Genomic DNA, 20,612 nt, shown 5'->3' with positions numbered 1-20,612 from the left:
GAAATGGTTGGGTTATATCCAACATCTCCCTGTTTATTTTTATTTGTCCCATCTATTTCTTGTTAAGTGGTTGAATTATATCTGTATTTTCACTATTTATTTGTATTTGTCCTATTTCTCTCTCTTTTTTCTTTTTCTCTGCTTTCTTTTGGATTCAGTATTTTTAAAATTTGCTTATTTATTTAAGAGCTATTCATTGACATCTACTCTATGGCAGGCAATATTCTAGGCACTGGAAATATAACCGTGAGTAAAACAGAAAAAAATCCTTGCCCTCTGAGACATAACCTCTAGTTGGAGAGATAACAAGGGGCCAGGATGACTGGAGCAGGGTATACAAGGAGAAGACGGGAGGAAACTGAAGTAAGAGGTTCAGTCAAGGGTCAGATCACATAAGGCCTTGTAGATCACGGTAAGGCATTAGGATTTTATTCTCAGTGTGATGAGAAGCTACTGACAGGTTTTGAGCATGAAAGAAACATGATCTGGTTTACATTTTAAAAGAATAACTCTGGTTGCTGTGTGGCAAACCTAGAGTAGCAGCAGAAAGTGCAGTTAGGAGACAGTTGCAGTTTTCCATGGGAGAGAGAGTGGTGGTGTAGAGCAGAATGAAGCAGTTCGGATGTTAAGTGGTTGGATTCTGGCTATATTTTTAAGGTAGAACTGACAGAACCTATTAATTGATTGGATTTGGGAAAGGAAAAAAGAAATCAGGGATGATTTCCAGGTTTTTAACTGATCAACTACACAAAAGCTGGTGCCATTTGCTGCAGTAGATTGGGTTTTGTTTTGGACATGTTAAGTTTGAAATGTTTATTAGATATTCAAATGGAGAGGTCAATTAAGATGATGGATAGGAGCCTAGAAGATGAGGGGAACAGTCATGCTGTAGAGGAATATTTCAGAGTCACCAGGGGGCTGTGTAAACTTCTAAGAAAATATTTCAATTGCTATATCCCAGGGGAAGAAGAACTTATTTTCTTGTGAAACATATGTGCTATGTTTCTTTGCACTCCCAGTCCAACACACAGCCTATACTGTATTGGTGAAGGTTCTTCTTTTGATCACATACAACAGAAACTGACTCTGGATAGCTAAAGCAAAAATAAAATAAATAAGATAAAATAAAATAAGGAAGAAATTAATTAAAGGACTTTTTCAATACAGTCACGAATTGATGGAATATTGGAAACCATGACACAGGAAGGGCAGCATCCAGGACCAGCTCAGAGATCTCCATAAGACTCTGAGAAACCGCTATTAATAAAACTCAGGTCCAATTGTGCTAGGTCCTCCAAAGTCGCTGCAATGCTCTAAAAAGCCAGGAGAAGGGCTATCCATCCTTCTTCTGCTAGAGAAAGGGACTGAAAGAAATCCTTGCTATTAAAGTGTGGTCCTTGGATCAGCAGCTTGTGTGGAATGCAGTGTTTTTGGTCCCAACCCAAACCTAATCAATCAGAATTTGCAATATAATAAGATCACCAAGTGATTAAAATACATGTTAATGATTGAGAAACAGTGAACTAAATGATCTTCCAGCCATAAAATTCTCTGATCATCTGAATTGGGCAGATGATTGTATACAGCAGCTATATCATGGAAGGTTCCTTTGGATTCTTACCCAAATTAACTTTAGGATTCCATCTTGATTTGTTTACAGTGTTCTTGAGAGCTTTATATATAGTTTTCCTATTAGTAGTGCTGAGCATATATACATATGTACAATAATAACTATATATATGTACAATGGAATATTACTCAGCCATAAAAAGAAACAAAATTGAGTTATTTGTAGTGAGGTGGATGGACCTAAAGTCTGTCATACAGAGTGAAGTAAGTCAGAAAGAGAAAAACAAATACCGTATGCTAACACATATATATGGAATCTAAAAAAAAAAAAAGATCATGAAGAACCTAGGGGCAAGATGGAAATAAAGATGCAGACCTACCAGAGAATGGACTTGAGGACACGGGGAGGGGGAAGGGTAAGCTGGGACAAAGTGAGAGAGTGGTAGTGTATATATGGACATATATACACTACCAAATGTAAAACAGATAGCTAGTGGGAAGCAGTCACATAGCACAGGGAGATCAGCTCGGTGCTTTGTGACCACCTAGAAGGGTGGGATAGGGAGGGTGGGAGGGAGGGAGACACAAGAGGGAAGAGATATGGGGATATATGTATATGTATAACTGATTCACTTTGTTATAAAGCAGAAACTAACACACCATTGTAAAGCAATTATACTCCAATAAAAATATTAAAAAAAGAAAAAAATCTATGTATTGTACATATAAGACATCCCTATCTTATGCTCATCTATTTATGTTAACATATTACCACTTCAAGTTTAGAAATCTCACTTCCATTTAAGTCCCTTGAACTTCCCCACTTTTAAATATAATTTAGTATCAGATGGTGTTACAATTTTTTAGTCATCAGATTTGATTTATAAAAGTCATGAAGAGATGGGTGGTCTATTGTATATACATCTATTTCTGCTCCTCCCATTGTTCTTACTTCCTGATGTTCCAAAACCTTCTTTTGTCATTTCCTTTCTGTTTGAAGAATTTCCTTTAGTCATTCTCTAAGGATAGGTCTACTAGTGACAAATTCTTTCCATTATTCTTCATCTGAGTGCCTTTATTTCCCATTCATTCTTGAAGGATAGTTTCACCAGACATAGTATTTGTGGTTCACAGTTTTCTTCTTTCAACACTTGAAAAATGCTGTGCCACTTCTCTCTGGGATTCCTGGTTTCAGAATAGAAATCCACTGTCATTCAAATTGGCAGGTAGGTAACATGTTTCTCTCTGGCTGTTTTCAATGTTTTTTCTTTGCCTTAATTTTCAGGAATTTAGTTATGATATGTCTCTATGTGGACTTCTGTGAGTTCATCCTCCTTGGAGTTTTCTCAGTGTCTTGAATCTGTAGGTTTAGGTCTTTTGCCCAGTGTTTCAGCCAGCATTTACTTGAATACTCTTTCAGTCCCACTCTCTTTTTCTTCTCCTTCTGGGACTCCACTGATACACATGTTAGATCTCCTGTTATTGTCCCTCAGGTCTCTGTGGTTTTTTTTTTTTTTTTTTTTTTTACCCTGGCTGTTTCCTCTCTGTTGTTCAGTGAAGATAAATTCTATTGCTCTGTCCTCAACTTCGTTGATTGTTTTCTCTATCATACCCACTCTAATATTGAGCTCATCCACCTAGTTTTTTGTTTCTCTTATTGCATTATTTAGTTCTATAATTTCCATTTGGTTCTTTTAAAATCACTTTAATTTCTTTGCTGAGATTTTTCTATTTTTTTCACTTGTTTCAAGAGCGTTTGTAATACCTTAGTGAAGCATTTTTATTATCACTGCTTTAAAATTCTGGTTCTTGGTGCACAGGTAGTTTTTTTTTTATTATATCCTGGACAATTTGTCTTATATGTTATCAGACTCTGGGTTCTATTTAGATCTTTAATGATAGTAGGCAGTCACCACATTTGGGTTTAGCATACAGGTCCTGGCCTAATTTTGTGGGTTACAGTTCCAATGACAACTTATTTTTCAGAGCCATGTGTTATTATTTCGTCTACTTGTTTTCTTTGGTACCACCGGGGGTCCCACTAGTCTCTGATGGTACTGCTTGGGGTTATGAGACATAGTTTCCCCAAGCCAAGGTATCTAGTGCCTTTAGGTGGGGAAAGGGATTCTCCATCCAGGAGGACAAAGAGACATCCTGGACCAGTTTCTGATTGTGCTGGGTCCACTTTTTTAGCATCACCCAGCCACTCTGTGGCTTTGGGTGTGGGATGGGAATCTCAGGCCTTGAGGGGAATTAGAGCACTTCCCTGGCCAGTTGCTTTTTGCAGTGAGATCCCCCTTGCCAGTGCCACCCAGTGAGGAAGGAGAGCACTTCCCCTGGTCACTTATCATTACAGGGCTCTTAGTCAGTCCCCCTGCTGGTGCTACTGAGCTTCCTGTTGTTGCTGGCAGGACTCGCATTCAATCCAGGGCACAAGTGAGACTATCTGAAGCTACCTTCTGTTGGTGTTGGGGGTCAGTGAGTCACCTTCCTCTGTCAGGCAAGGGGATCAAAAGACACCCTGATGCGGTTTTTCCTCTAGCCCTGAGGCCCCTAATCAGTTACCTTCCTCTTTCTACCATTCAGAGTTCTCCATTGGTTGCTTCTTGCATTACTGCCAGAGTTTATAGCTGTACTTAACAGGGAGAAATGAGTCTACACCATTTTGCTTAGATCATAAGTCCCTGGATTGAGTATTTTTTTTTAACAATTTCATTGACCTCTTGTGTTTACTTATTAGCTATAACTTTCCATGGAATTATTTTAGTAATTGTTTTAGGATTTACAGGATAGTGTACATCTTTACCTTAACAGAATCTACCCCCATATGATATTATATCACTTCACATACAGGACCAGGACCTTGCAGCAGTATACATTCATTTTTCCCTCCCAGCCTTCATTCTATTGCTACCATCCATTTTTTCCTACATATCATACATACTCCACAATACATTGCTATTGCTTTAAGCAGTTGATCCTCTTTTCAAGAGGTTTAAATAATAAGAAAACACTCTTTATATTAACTACAAAGTTACCATTTCCTGGGCTCCTCATTCCTCTGTGTAGACACAAATCTCCCTCTGGAAGCATTTTTCTCTTCTTAAAGGATTTCATTTAGTATTCCTTGTAGTGTACGTATGCTACTAACAAATTCCTTTTAGCTTTGTCTGTCTGAGTAAGTCTTTATGTGCCTTTATCTTTCAAAGATGATGTTTTCACTGGTGAACACTCTAAGTTGACATATTTTGCCTTTGAGGACTTGAAAGTTCTCATTATCTTCTCACTTACATCGGTTTCTGGGAAGAAAATGACTTTTCTTCGTTCTGCATTTAATGTGTCCTTTTTCTCTGGCTGTTTTTAATATATTCTCTTTGTCACTGGTTTTAAATGATTTGATATGATGTACTTAGTGTAGTTTTCTTCATGTTTCTTGTTTTTAAAGCTTCTTGGATCTGTCTGATTATACTTATCAAATTTGGAAATATTTGGGCCATTATTTCTTCAAATAATTTTCCTGTCCTACCCCAATTACACAGTATTAGACCTCTTAAAGTTGTACCAGAGCTCACTAATGCTCTCCTTTTTTTCACTCTGTTTTCTCTTTGTTTCATTTTGGATAGTTTCTGCTGCTATGCTTTTAAGTTCACTAATCTTTTATTATGCAGTGTCTAATCTGTTGTTAACCACATCCTGGGTATTTTTCATCTCAGACATCTCTAGAAGTTTGATTTGGTTCTTTTTTTAATATTTTCTCTGTCTCTACTTAATACATTCAAACTTTTTGTTTGATTTTGACCATATTAAATAGACTTATAATAACTATTTTAATATTCTTGTTTACTAATTCTATCATCAGTATCAAATCTGAGTCAGCTTTGATTTTTAGCCTCAATATGTGTTGTACTTCCATGCTTTTTTTTTTTTTTTTTGGTATACCTGGTAATTTTTGATTGAATGTGGGACATTGTTATTCTTATCTTATTGGCTGTTGAATATTTCTGTATTCCTGTAAACTTTCTTGCGTTTTTCCCCGCCATGGTCAAATTACTTGGAAACATTTTGATCCTCCTGGGTCTTGTTTTTAAGCATGGTAAGGCAGGACAAGTGGAGCATTACATCTATGGAAAGTTTTTCTCACTACTTAGACTACTGACTACTTTACTCAAAGAACCATAAATTATGAGGTTTTCCACTCTGTCTGCTGGGAATGGGCATTATTGTTGGCCCTAATTGAGCCCTGGGAACTTTTCATTCTAATCTTTCTGACTAGTTCTTCCTCAACCCTGGGTAGTTTCCTCACAGACATGCACTGGTCACTTTTCAGTAGAATACCTGAGGAGGCAACCCAGCAGATTTCCAGAGTTCTCTCTCTTTGCAGCTCTCTCCTCTCTGGCACTCTGTACTATGAACTCTAACCACAACACCAATCTCCCTGCCCTTCCAGCTCCACTCTCCTTAACTCAGAGAGATGACTAGGCTCCATGTGGCTTCCCTTTCCCCACATCATAGGCTGGGTCAGTCATGGGACTCACGTGGCTTGTTTCCTTGTCTCAGTGTCTCTGTCTTTTATTGCCTGGTGGCCTGAAGTCCAACGTCTTGAGAAATTTTGTTTCATACATTCTTCCTAGTCCCTTAGCTTTTCAGGTAAAAGGGTAAATCCGGTCCATGTTAATTTGTCTTGGTTTACAATAGAAATGTTAACCTTGCGTTCTTTATGTAGAAAAGTGACCTGGAATTAACAAGGGTCAATGTGGGGATGTCATTTAGGAAGCTATGTCCAGGTAAGACTAAAGATGGAGAAAAGTAGATAGATTTGAGAGGTATTTAGGAGGTAGAATCAACAGTATTTGGTGACTGATGGGCTGTGCAGGAAGGGCAGAGGGAGGAGGAGAAAGCGTTAATATGTGGCCTGGATGCATGGTGACACTAACTCACTGACACAGGGAACTCTGGAGGAGGAGCTGGCTTGGGGTGAGAGACGTTTAATTTGGAACATGTCCAACATGCTTTGGATGAGCACAGTGTTTATGGAGTGAGGAGTGACTCATTAAAAGGTAAGACTAGGAGAAGAGATAGCAAGAAAGAAAGTAGATTATAAAGAACAGAAATAGAAGACCAGGGTTGTGAGCATGCCTTTCTGTAGTATTTTATGGACTGTTACTACTCTCCTTTGTGAGATACATTTACTTAACACTTAGAAATATAGAAGTTTCACTGACCAATACTGATTACTTTTAACACATCAATAAAAAATAAAAATGGCTTCAACTTCTGTTTTAGTATCAGCAATGTTAAAGATCTGTATTAATGGAACAGATATTTCATAATGAATTCCTTGTAAGTCATTGTATTTTTACATGAGTGAAAATTCATGATTTTCACCATCAGGCTGTTATAGGCTGTTACATCCTACCAAGAAAACACTGATCCCAAATGTAGATGGCAGACTGATGTCCAGAGAGGTCAGAGCATTGAACCAAATTGACAGAGCAAGGTATGAGGATTCACCTCAGGTTTCAGACAAGGTGGTGGGTTTGGCTGTAACACATCACAGAGAAAAAAGGAGCCTCATGATGTCAACTGAGAATTTACGAATATGACAAAATAATTACTTATAAGAAATTCATTATAAAATATTTATTCCAGAGAAGAAGAACTACAATCCTGCAGCGTGTGGAACAAAAACCCAATCACAGAAAGACAAAATGAAAAGGCAGAGGACTATGTACCAGATGAAGGAACAAGATAAAACCCCAGAAAAACAACTAAATGAAGTAGAGATAGGCAACCTTACAGAAAAAGAATTCAGAATAATGATAGTGAAAAGGATCCAGGATCTCGGAAAAAGAATGGGGGCAAAGATCTAGAAGATACAAGAAATGTTTAACAAAGACCTAGAAGAATTAAAGAACAAACAAACAGAGATGAACAATACAATTACTGAAATGAAAAATACACTAGAAGGAATCAATAGCAGAATAACTGAGGCAGAAGAATAGATAAGTGACCTGGAAGACAGAATGGTGGAATTCACTGCCGCAGAACAGAATAAAGAAAAAAGAATGAAAAGAAATGAAGACAGCCTAAGAGATCTCTGGGACAACATTAAAGGCAACAACATTCGCATTATAGGGGTCCCAGAAGGAGAAGAGAGAGAGAAAGGACCCGAGAAGATATTTGAAGAGATTATAGTCGAAAACTTCCTTAACCTGGGAAAGGAAATAGCCAGCCAAGTCCAGGAATCACAGAGAGTCCCAAGCAGGATAAACCCAAGGAGAAACATGCCGAGACACATGGTAATCAAATTGACAAAAATTAAAGACAAACTATTAAAAGCAACAAGGGAAAAATGACAAATAACATACAAGGGAACTCCCATAAGGTAAACAGCTGATTTCTCAGCAGAAACTCTCCAAGCCACAAGGGAGTGGCATGATATATTTAAAGTGATGAAAGGGAAGAATCTACAACCAAGATTACTCTACCTGGCAAGGATCTCATTCAGATTCAGCAGAGAAATCAAAAGCTTTCCAGACAAGCAAAAGCTAAGAGAGTTCAGCACCACCAAACCGTCTCTACAACAAATGCTAAAGGAACTTCTCTAAGTGGGAAACACAAGAGAAGAAAAAGACCTACAAAAACAAACCACAAACAATTAAGAAAATTGTAATAGGAACATACTTGTCAATAATTACCTTAAATGTGAATGGATTAAATGCTCCAACCAAAAGACACAGATTGGCTGAATGGATACAAAAGCAAGACCCATATATATGTTGTCTACAAGAGACCCACTTCAGACCTAAGGACACATACAGACTGAAAATGAGGGGATGGAAAAAGACATTCCATGCCAATGGAAATCAAAAGAAAGCTGGGGTAGCAATACTCGTATCAGATAAAATAGACTTTAAAATAAAGAATGTTACAAGAGACAAGGAAGGACACTACATAATGATCAAGGGATCAATCCAAGAAGAAGATATAACAATTATAAATCTATATGCACCCAACATAGGAGCACCTCAATACACAAGGCAAATGCTAACAAGCTACAAAAGAGGAAATCAACAGTAACACAGTGATAGTGGGGGACTTTAACACCTCATTTACACCAATGGACAGATCATCCAGACAGAAAATTAATAAGGAAGCACAAGCTTGAAGTGACACTATAGACCAGAGAGATGTAACTGATATTTATAGGACATTCCATCTGAAAACAGTAGATTACACTTTCTTCTCAAGTGCACAGGGAACATTCTCCAGGATAGATCACACCTTAGGTCATAAGTCAAACTTCAGTAAATTTAAGAAAACTGAAATCATATCAAGCATCTTTTCCGACCATAATGCTGTGAGATTAGAAATCAATTACAGGGAAAAAAACAGAAAAAACACAAACACATGGAGGCTGAACAATACATTACTAAATAACCAAAAGATCACTGAAGAAATCAAAGGGAAAATCGAAAAATATCTAGAGACAAGAGACAATGAACACACAACAATCCAAAACCTATGGGATGCAGCAAAAGCAGTTCTAAGAGGGAAGTTTATAGCAATAGCAGTATAATCCTACCTCAAGAAAGAAGAAAAATCTCAAATAAACAATCTAACCTTACACCTAAAGCAACTAGAGAAAGAAGAACAAACAAAACCCAAAGTTAGTAGAAGGAAAGAAATCATAAAGATCAGAGCAGAAATAAATGAAGTAGAAACAAAGAAAATAATAGCAAAGATCAATAAAACTAAGAGCTGGTTCTTCAAGAAGATAAACAAAATTGATAAACCATTAGCCAGACTTATCAAGAAAAAGAGGAAGAGGACTCAAATCAATAAAACTAGAAATGAAAAAGGAGAAGTTACAACAGAAAAACAAAGCATCCTAAGAGACTACTACAAGCAATTCTATGCCAATAAAATGGACAACCTGGAAGAAATGGACAAATTCTTAGAAAGGTATAAACTTCCAAGACTGAACCAGGAAGAAACAGAAAATATGAACAGACCAATGAGAAGTAATGAAACTGAACTGTGATTAAAAATATTCTGACAAACAAAAGCCCAGGACCAGATGGCTTCACAGGTGAATTCTATCAAACATTTAGAGAGGAGCTAACACCCATCCTTCTCAAACTCTTCCAAAACCTGCAGATGAAGGAACACTCCAAACTCAATCTACGAGGTCACCATCACCCTGATACCAAAACCAGACAAAGATACCAGAAAAAAAGAAAATTACAGACCAATATCACTGATGAATATAGATGCAAAAATCGTCAACAAAATACAAGCACACAGAATCCAACAACACATTAAAAGGATCATACACCACGATCAAGTGGGATTTATCCCAGGGATGCAAGGATTCTTCAATATACGCAAATCAATCAATGTGATACACCATATTAACAAACTGAAGAATAAAAACCATATGATCATCTCAACAGATGCAGAAAAAGCTTCTGACATAATTCAACACCCACTTATGATAAAAACTCTCCAGAAAGTGGGCATAGAGGGAACCTACCTCAACATAATAAAGGCCATATATGACAAACTCACAGCCAACATCATTCTCAATGGTGAAAAACTGAAAGCATTTCCTCTAAGATCAGGAACAAGACAAGGATGTCCACTCTCACCACTATTATTCAACATAGTTTTGGAAGTCCTAGCCATGGCAATCAGAGAAGAAAAAGAGATAAAAGAATCCAAATCAGAAAAGAAGAAGTAAAACTGTCACTGTTTGCAGATGACAGGATACTATACATAGAGAATCCTAAAGATGCCACCAGAAAACTACTAGAGCTAAATATTGAATTTGGTAAAGTTGTAGGATACAAAATTAATGCACAGAAATCTCTTGCATTCCTATACACTAACAACGAAAGATCAGAAAGAGAAATTAAGGAAACAATCCTATTCACCATTGCAACAAAAAGATAAAGTACCTCGGAATAAACCTACCTAAGGAGGTAAAAGACCTGTACTCAGAAAGCGATGACACTGATGAAAGAAATCAAAGATGACACAAACAGACGGAGAGATATACCATGTTCTTGGATTGGAAGAATCAATATTGTGAAAATGACTATACTACCGAAAGCAATCTACAGATTCAATGCAATCCTTATCAAACTACCAATGGCATTTTTTACAGAACTAGAACAAAAACTCTTAAAATCTGTATGGAGACACAAAAGACCCTGAATAGCCAAGGCAATCTTGAGGGAAAAAAACGGAGCTGGAGGAATCAGACTCCCTGACTTCAGACTATACTACAAAGCTACAGTAATCAAGACAATATGGTACTGACACAAAAACAGAAATATAGATCAATGGAATAGGATAGAAAGCCCAGAGATAAACCCACGCACCTGTGGTCAACTAATCTATGACAAAGGTGGCAAGGATATACAATGGAGAAAATAGAGTCTGTTCAAAAAGTTGTGCTGGGAAAACTGGATGGCTGTATGTAAAAGAATGAAATTAGAACACTCCCTAACACCATACACAAAAATAAACTCAAAATGGATTAAAGACCTGAATGTAAGACCAGACACTATAAAACTCTTAGAGGAACACGTAGGAAGAACACTCTTTGACGTAAATCACAGCAAGATCTTTTTTGACCCACCTCCTAGAGTAATGGAAATAAAAACAAAAATAAACAAATAGGACTCAATGAAACTTAAAAGCTTTCGCAAAGCAAAGGAAACTGTAAGCAAGACGAAAAGACAACCCTCAGAATGGGAGAAAATATTTGCAAATGAATCAATGGACAAAGGATTAATCTCCCAAATATGTAAACAGCTCATGCAGCTCAATATTAAAAAAACAAACAACCCAATCCAAAAATGGGCAGAAGACCTAAATAGACATTTCTCCAAAGAAGACATACAGATGGCCAAGAGGCACATGAGAAGCTGCTCAATGTCACTAATTATTAGATAAATGCAAATCAAAACTACAATGAGGTATCACCTCACACTGGTTAGAATGGACATCATCAGAAAATCTACAAAAATCAAATGCTGGAGAGGGTGTGGAGAAAACAGAACTCTCTTGCACTGTTGGTGGTAACGTAAATTGACACAGCCACTATGGAGAACAGTATGGAGGTTCCTTAAAAAACTAAAAATAGAATTACCATATGACCCAGCAATCCCACTACTGGGCATATACCCTAAGAAAACCATAATTCAAAAAGACAAATGCACCCCAATGTTCATTGCAGCACTATTTACAATAGCCAGGTCATGGAAGCAACCTAAATGCCCATCAACAGACAAACGGATAAAGAAGATGTGGTACAATGGAATATTACTCAGCCATAAAAAGGAATCAAATTGGGTCATTTGTAGAGACATGGCTGGACCTAGAGACTGTCATACAGAGTGAAGTAAGTCAGAAAGAGAAAAACAAATATTGTATATTAACGCATATATGTGGAATACAGAAAAATGGTACAGATGAACCGGTTTGCAAGGCAGAAATAGAGACACAGATGTTGAAAACAAACATATGGACACAAAGGGGGGAAAGTGGGGGCGAGGTGGTGGTGGGATGAACTGGGAGATTGGGATTGACGTATATACACTAATATGTCTAAAATAGATAACTAGTAAGAAACTGTTGTATTAAAAAATAAATAAATAAAATTCAAAATAAAATAAAATATTTATTCCACCAATAATAATAATAAAACTAACATTTCTAATTCTAAAATCAGAGGTTGAAAACATTTTTATTTTTATTGACATAAAAAGCAGACAGAATCCTTTCAGGTTGACTCTAAACAATCTTATTACGCGCCATCGTCAAACGTGCAGACTTTTTCAGCAGGGAGAGCAAACACCTGCTGAACTTCCCATCACGGTTAATATTGTGCTGAATTTTGAGATATAAGATCACAGTTTAAATACTTGTCTAACAAAAGAGCATCTGGCTGAAGACATTGACCTTCATTTTTCTAAAACACACAGAACATTCTCTCTCCCGTCAATGAGCACTGCTGTCAAATGCTCTGGGTGCAGCCACTAAACACTTGCAGGATTGCAAGTTGAGGCATGGATGTTAACCATGCGTTTAATCAGCTGCAGAAGGTGACACAGAGCATCACACTGACTAATTTCAGGAGTAACTGTAATGGGCTTTTAATTACATGTAGTGTCTGGCAGATTCATTTAGTTGCTGATTGCAAGATGGAATGGCAAATACTGAACAGGTTACCTCTCTTTATAGATGGTGCACATTTTAAAGAGAAACCCATATTCTCAAGCCACGTTACTGTGAGTATAAATTGGGGAAACATCTTTGAAGGGCAATTTGGCAACACCTATCGAAATTGAAATGCGCTTCTATTCCCTTTGACCAAGCAATTTGAATCTAATAGTCTATCCTACAGATAGTTTCCCATGTGTGCACAAAGACACATGTACAAGGATAGTCACCGCAGAGTGGAGGGTAATAGCAAAATATTGGAAACAACTTAGATGTTCATCAATAGGAAATTTGCTGGATAACTTATGGTATTTCCATACACCAGAATAAAGGGCAGCTATAAATATAATGAGACGGTACTTCTGTAAATACCAATCTGGAACATTTTCTGAGATAGGAAGATATGTGAGGAACACAAAATGCAGAACAGTGTGTAATATACTCCTATTCTTCCAAAGGGGGAAGGGCAAGTATAAATACTCTGCATATATAAATGTATGTTTGAAAGGATACATAAGAAATGAGTAATCTTGGTTGTTTCTGGAAAAGAGAACTGGAAATAGGAAACTGAAGGCAGGGAATGGGGAAAGGTTTACTTTTCATATATATCCTTTACATGCTTTGAATATTTTACTATGGAATATATAAGCTATTCAAATATTAAAAATTAAAAATCCATCAAATATTTAAAATTTTATCAAACTCTATTATAAATTTTGACATGGCTGCAGGAAAAAATACTTGCTAGGAGATGGAGTAGAGATACTTAAGAATGTACCAAATCCTGTTAAAATTGCATATTTCAAGGAAATGAGAAGTTTCTGATAAAGTGGATGATTATTAACACAAAGTTGGAAATATAGAAACAAAGGAGTTACAGTGCTTTCCTTGCTGGGCACACTAGCTTCCCGTGCTGAGAAAAAAATCATGACAGCTTTCCTGAACAGAAGATACTTAGTTCCTTGCCATCCCTCCTCTTCCTCTACGAAGCTCAGACCCAGGGGTTGCCTGGCCTTTATTAATCTTTTATTAATAAATAGGTTGGTCTGACCAATAAAGGAAGGAGAATCAGGAATATGAGAAAAGAAACCATTTAAAATTGTACATGAATGAAAGAGCATGTTTACTGGGATAAAACACTTTACCGGAATAAAAATACTAGACTAAAAATATTTTATTTGTCAAATTTCTAGGTAATGAAAAGTAAATATCTATCTATTAAAAGGACCTCATTTGCATTACCTATAAGTTTGTGGAAGAATATAGGCCATAAACAAGTGCACACGATAAAATAGATTAAGGGTATAGTCACTCCCTACAGCCCTACAGAGCTCTGTAACCCAGAGGAAGAACATCTAGGCTATGGTGAGTACTTCTTTGTAAATTTTGCTTGAAGATATAAAATCTAAACTTAAAGTCACTGTTTTGCATTTATAAATGTCAGAAGCTTTGTTAACACCTCACTTTCATCTTGAAAGGTATTTTCTTTTAACAGTCCTGGTTCAAGACCTTAACGTGTTAAAGGAGTTTTTTGTTTTAACTAGACATAAAAAAACACTGGTGTTTTATTTTCCTTTTTTGGCCAGTTTTAACAATTATAAGCCGATGGGCTAAAAGGCCTGATGAGGACAGTAGCCACCAGTTAGAGAAGCAGGTGGAGGACATACTTCAAACACCCAGTTGGCCTGGCCATGAATTGTCAGTGAGAAAACTCAATTCTTAGCTTAAGAATTGCCCTCATCACTCACGAAAGATGCTCCACATCGCTAATCCTTGGGGAAGTGCAAAACAAAACAGCTATGAGTTACCACCTCACACCTGTCAGAATGGATATCATCAAAAAGAACACAAATAAAAGACATTGGCAAGGATGCAGAGAAAAGGGAATCCTCATATGCTGTTGGGAATGTAAACTGGTGCAGCCACTGCAGAAAACCATATGGAGCTTTCTCAAAAAACTAAAAATAGAACTACCAAATGACCCAGCAATTCCACTCCTGGGTATATGTCTGAAAAAGAAAAAAACACTTATCCAAAAAGATACATGCACCCCAGTGTTCACAGCAGCATTATTTACAGTTGCCAAGATACGGAAGCAACCTAAGTGTCCATCAACAGATTAATGGATAAAGAAGATGTGGTACATATATACAATGGAATATTACTCAGCCATAAAGAAGAACAAAATTTTGCCATTTGCAGCAACATGGATGGACTTGGAGGGCATTATGCTAAGTGAAATAATTCAGACAAAGAAAGACAAACACTGTATGATATCACTTATATGTAGAATCTAAAGAATACAAGAAACTAGTGAATATAACAAAAAAGAAACAGACTCACAGACATAGAGAACAAACTGGTGTTTACCTCTGGGGCGAGGGAAGAGGGGAGGGCAATATAGGGTTAGGGGATTAACAGGTACAAACTATCAGGCTTAAAATAAGCTACAAGGATATATTGGACGATGCAGGGAATACAGCCAGTATTTTATAATAACTATAAATGGAGTATAACCTTTAAAAACTGTGAATCACTGTATTGTACACCTGTAATTTATATCATATTATACATCAACTATACTTCAATTAAAAAAAAAAGAATTGCCTTTATCAAATCACATTCCACAAGTTGTTGGACATTTTCTCGGACAGATTCCACTATGGTAGAACTTAACCAACTCTAAGTGCAACTTACAAGAAGATGAAAAGCATATGCTCCTCAACACACACAGGTGGCTGCATTTTAAAGAACTGAACTGTGGCCAAAGAGAAACGGCAATTTCTATGGGAGAAACACAAGGAGAAAAGAAAAGGAAAAGCAAGAGATAATGAAAAGAGAGGATACATCAGAGGACAAAAAAAAATTAATTTCCTCTAGAGGAGCAAACTCCTCCCTTTCCTTCCTGCCTCACAGCTCTGACCAGAACAGCTCCTCCGGATACCAGACTCAAGTCTCACCTCCATTCACCTAATAAAGTCATTTCCATCCCTCCCCTCTCCACTTAAATCCATCCCGGGCATTCTACCCTAACCTTGAACGATTCTTCTCCCCCCACCTTGGAGTCATTCATTGAACAAGGCTGCAAGATGGCAAATGAGTTAACTCATGATTCATCATTGAGCTCACAGTTGAGTAAATGTCTTATGGTCCTTGACTCTGAAGCTTGAGCTCCACAAAGTAGAACAGACTTCAACATATCCTATCATTACACAAACTCCTACCTGTTTACTGACTAGCACTTAGACTGACTGCTGAACAGAAGTATGTCCTCCAACTTCAGTTATTATTATTTCTGTCACAGATTTTCTGCAGCTCCAAACACTGGGTATTTGGTATTTGTATTGCTTCCTGTGATTCAACTAAGAAATGCCCCATCTGTGATGTGGAGGGTTAGAAATGGTCTTACAAATTTCTCTCACGCCTACAGTTACATCAATCTATGACTCTGTACACTGGGTAACCTCAAATCAGAGTAGCCTCAGTAAGTTAATCATTCAGCGATGCTACAACATATTTATTGAATGTTTAGTATATATCATATGATATCACTTACATGTCAGATGCTGTACAAGGCCCTAAGGAAAAAATGTGAATAAGACATAGATCCTGCTTTAAAATTGCAAAGAAACTTGAACTCGAGTGGAGTGTTGAACGGAAGGAAGGGGCAGAGAAAGCAGGTCACAGGGTAAACAATTGTCTAAAATAAGAGTGACCGTTGCTATGGCAGAGGTATGCCTTCCATGGTGGAGTAGCACAAAGGAAGGAAACCTAAGATTCACGGTCAGAGAAATCTCTGGGAGCAGGTAGATCATAAGAGAAATCACTAGGACGTATGTGAGTCTGTCAGAGAAGGGTGAGCAGGTAACATAGTATCCAGAAGGGATGTGCCTGCTCTAGAGAGAACGGACCAATGGGTCCCATTTGTCCACTGCTTTGCCCCAGTTCTAACACAGACCTGCCTTATGGTATGCCATCAGCGGATACTCATTGAATGAATAAATGTTGATTGTTCTACACATCTGTAACACAGAATGGGGGGAGGGCAATGTCAAAGAACAAGGCTTTCAGAGTAGGAAAGTCATAAAGAGACTCTCGGAAAGGAGTTTGTAGTTTATTCTACAGGTAACAAGAAGCAAAATGAAGAATTATCTCCAGAAAACAGACATGGAAATATTCATCGTCATCTTTCCCAAGGGTTAAATGCCACGTGTCAGTGCCTGTTCCTGCCTCAGTCCCCAAGAGCTCATGCGACATCACCTGGATGCATGCTTTGAGCACAACTGTGCACAACATCCTTCTTTGATGGAACCTTTCCAGAAGGAAACTCAGAAGGATAAGGAGCAGATCACATGGGGTGGTCCCGAGTACACATATTTTTGATATAATCCTAATACCTTGGGGAAGAGGAGGTTTGGGGTCTGTCCTCTCAGTCTGAGAATGAAAATCGTTGGAGGCTCTATCATACTAAGTGAAGTAAGTCAGACAAAGACAAATATCATATGATATCACTTACATGCGGAATCTAAAAAAAGATGATACAAATGAACTTATTTACAAAACAGACTCACAGACTTCAAAAAAAACTTGTGGTTATCAAAGGGGAAAGGTGGGGAGAGGGATAAATTAGGAGTTTGGAATTAACATATACACACTACTATACATAAAATAGATAAGAAACAAGGACCTACTGTATAGCACAGGGAAATTTATGTAATAAACTATACGGGAAAAGAATCTGGAAAAGAATGGATATATGTATACGTATAACTGAATCACTTTGCTGTACACCTGAAACCAACACAACACTGCAAATCAACTATACTCTAATATAAAATAAAAATTAAATTAAAAAAAAAACTAAAAAGATAAATAAGCAAAACTGGAAAAAAAGAAAAAAGAAAACCACTGGAGGCTAATTTCAAGGACTCCATTGAGTCTATCTTTCCAATAGGTGTGCCTGGCCCAGCGGCATGAGACGTCTGGTAGGCCCCCATGGGTGGAACCTTGCCTGAGTCTCTGGGCTTCTCATCAGGGCAGTTCCCAGGTGAGGGTGTTTCCACCACTGTGAGGGAGGAAGCATTCCTCAAACCACTGTCCACAGAGTCCCCTAGGCTGGGAATCAGATTAGCTCTCAGTAAATGGGATTGGTCAAGGCACCGAAGTAGCATCTTGGTGCTTCAGGTGAAGAGGGGTGAAGTGGGAGTGTTATCAGAGTTGCTCGGGGACAACAAGAGTGAGACGGTGTAAGACGTACCTTGTGAGGCCTGGGAATCTGGGTGTCTTTTCAAGGGGAGCCTTGCAAGGGCTGAGCTGCTCTCTTCCCAGCGCGGGTACCTACAAACCAGAAACACCATGCTTGGTAAAAATAGAAAGACCCAAAACAGGAAGGAAAACACCCAAAGAACAGAGAGCCCGAGTGAGACGGACTTTTAAAAGACTGAGACCACTTGCCAAGGTTCTTAGTTTCTATACCCAGTTCACAGATTTATCATGCTATACATCTTTGTTTAATAAAACTCTGTACCACTACATCGAGGAGGATGTACAAGGTGTGTGCCCTGGAGGGGGGTGACGGGCACCGTCCACACACCTACAAGTACTTACAGAGGCTACGCTCAGTGACAAGGATATGACTCCAACCAAAGATGGCTTCCAAAGGAAGGGTGTCAATATCTAGTGTACACAAGGACACATATAGCTGTTCAGGCATTGAGACACACGAAAGGCAAAAGTGTCACATATATCTGCTGATATCTAATCCTGCGAAGCCTCTAGAAAGAACTTCCTCATCTCAGGTGAAATCCCCACGTTATCCCAACATTTCTTCACCACCACCACCTCACAACTAGAACATTTCTTGTCTAGATGCTTGATTCAATCCGCTTTACAGTTCTCTGATGCCTTAGGCAGAAGACATTGACAACTTTCAATCACTTTAGAAACAGTATTTTTATATTACAAGGAACAAAGCTAGAGTATGAAGCCACAAAGATCTTTGGAGAAATTTTCAGTTGATTTTTTCTTTCTTTTTTACATTTTATAACATGAGAAATAGATTAGGTTCTTAGTTTCAAGTATTCAGAACCGAAATTTTCTCACCTTTATTTTGAGACACTGCCATTAATGGATAACATTTTAGGGTTAAGAATCAGGAAATTATATAATTAACACCCTAGAAAAGCTCATTTATGGTTGAGAGGCGTCTCCACGTAGGGAACAGCACATTTTCAACAGCCCATTCTCACGTGCACGTGCCAGTGGAAAAAAAATGACTGGGTAACAGACCACAGGACAGCTCAAGGGCAAATTATAAACAGTATCAGAGGCAAAGGAATTTACAACCAGGGGATGTCACCTTATTATTAGTCATACATGTTGCTGCCTACCATAGGATCTACTTAAAAGACTTTATTCCAGATTCCAAATTATAATTATCCAATTATGTACCACCTGGTTCAAGAATTGTAGGTAAAGAAAGTTTGGATGATTAAATAATGCCTAGACCACTCTTTATTGCTTAAAAAGATAGAAAATACCTTATTTTTTGAAGGGGAGAAAACCCAGAAGATGTGAATTACAGTAGCTTCCAAGTCAAATCACTTAATTTGGTATCACATGCTGTGTTCATTTCAGTTTTCCTACAGAAGAGTAACTGAAGGTTTAGCTGATATTTCTTCTCTCGGTGCTGTGAGTCTTTTCCTTGCCCTTTCTCTCTTACAAATGGATGCACACCATTACTTTCTGAGCAGCCTCGGAGGCAGCTGCTTCAGCGGAAGTTAACTTTTCTGAATCCACAGGTTGAACCAGTGATCCATTAGAGAAGACAGCTTTGGCCTGGGATTCAGGATCTGGGCTGCTGGTCCCGGCTCCTCCACCAGCTTGCTGTGTGACCTTGAAGAAGTCATTGCCTCTGTGAGGCTTCCGTCTTCATATCTAACTGAAGGCAGGGGGCTGCACGGGACGATCTCAGGGATCTCCTCCACCCCTGATATCATCATCTGTGGTTACAGGAAAGAAGCACAGTCATAGGGAGAACAGAGAACAAAGATGAGAGACAGTGACCTGGAAGGAAACTAGTTCAATTGCTGAACATCCAGGCCAGCGATCTGATCCAAAAAAAATGTCAGGTGGTGGGATTGTAAGAGCCTGTTTTTCAGTTTCACAGTTTCCATCTCAGATCTTGGAAAACCAGCATCTTCAGTCTTTTCTCCACTTTGGCATCTCTGACTCCAAATCAGCCCTGAGCCAACAATTGGCTCAACGGGTCCTTAGCGAGGGGTGCCCCTGGTCCCCACACATCTCTCTTCCCACGCTCCCGTTCTCTCGCACGAACCCATCAACAGCACACAGAGTGAAGGGGCTGAAAAAAAATGAAGGGAATGTACAGTCATGCAGCAACCTCACAGTGAAGGGGAGGAGAGCTGGCGTCGCAAAGGAATCCGAAGCAGACAGGGTTTAGCAAAAAGATGACTACGAAGCAGAGGTCTAAGAAATCCCACATCCCCTAGACGGATAAATCTCAGAAAAGCACCAGAAGAGGAGGAGAAAGGGAGCCCTAAGCAGAGAGCCAGCTTCTCAGGAATGATTGAAAAAATCACAAAATGAAAAAATATGCCCAAATCAAGAAGAGAATGTATTATCAACTCCCAAGGGAAGATGCCGACGACCCTTTGCTGTCATTATTCAAATCCAGGCAAGTCTGGGCATCAGAAAGACACACCACTGGGATCAGATGACCGGGCTGCATGACTTAACAAGTCTTTCCTTGCCTGGATGACAGCCACAGCAAGGGCTGGATGAGAGCCACA

The 20,612-nt window shown here is 38.4% G+C and overlaps 1 long non-coding RNA gene across 1 annotated transcript in view; it reads right to left on the bottom strand.

Annotated features, from left to right (window-relative positions):
• LOC117311165 (uncharacterized) overlaps window positions 1-20,396 on the bottom strand; it is a 101,617-nt gene extending 81,221 nt beyond the window's left edge. Inside the window, exons 1-2 of the long non-coding RNA XR_012330405.1 lie at window positions 19,341-20,396; window positions 18,059-18,138 (exon numbers count right to left, since the gene is read on the bottom strand). This is a non-coding gene — a long non-coding RNA (uncharacterized lncRNA). The remainder of the gene's footprint in view (window positions 1-18,058; window positions 18,139-19,340) is intronic.
• Between the last annotated feature and the right edge of the window lie 216 nt (window positions 20,397-20,612).

The sequence above is a fragment of the Tursiops truncatus genome, chromosome 2 (assembly GCF_011762595.2).
Source record: "Tursiops truncatus isolate mTurTru1 chromosome 2, mTurTru1.mat.Y, whole genome shotgun sequence".
Taxonomy (NCBI): domain Eukaryota; kingdom Metazoa; phylum Chordata; class Mammalia; order Artiodactyla; family Delphinidae; genus Tursiops; species Tursiops truncatus.
This window is presented reverse-complemented; position numbering and strand designations above follow the sequence as displayed.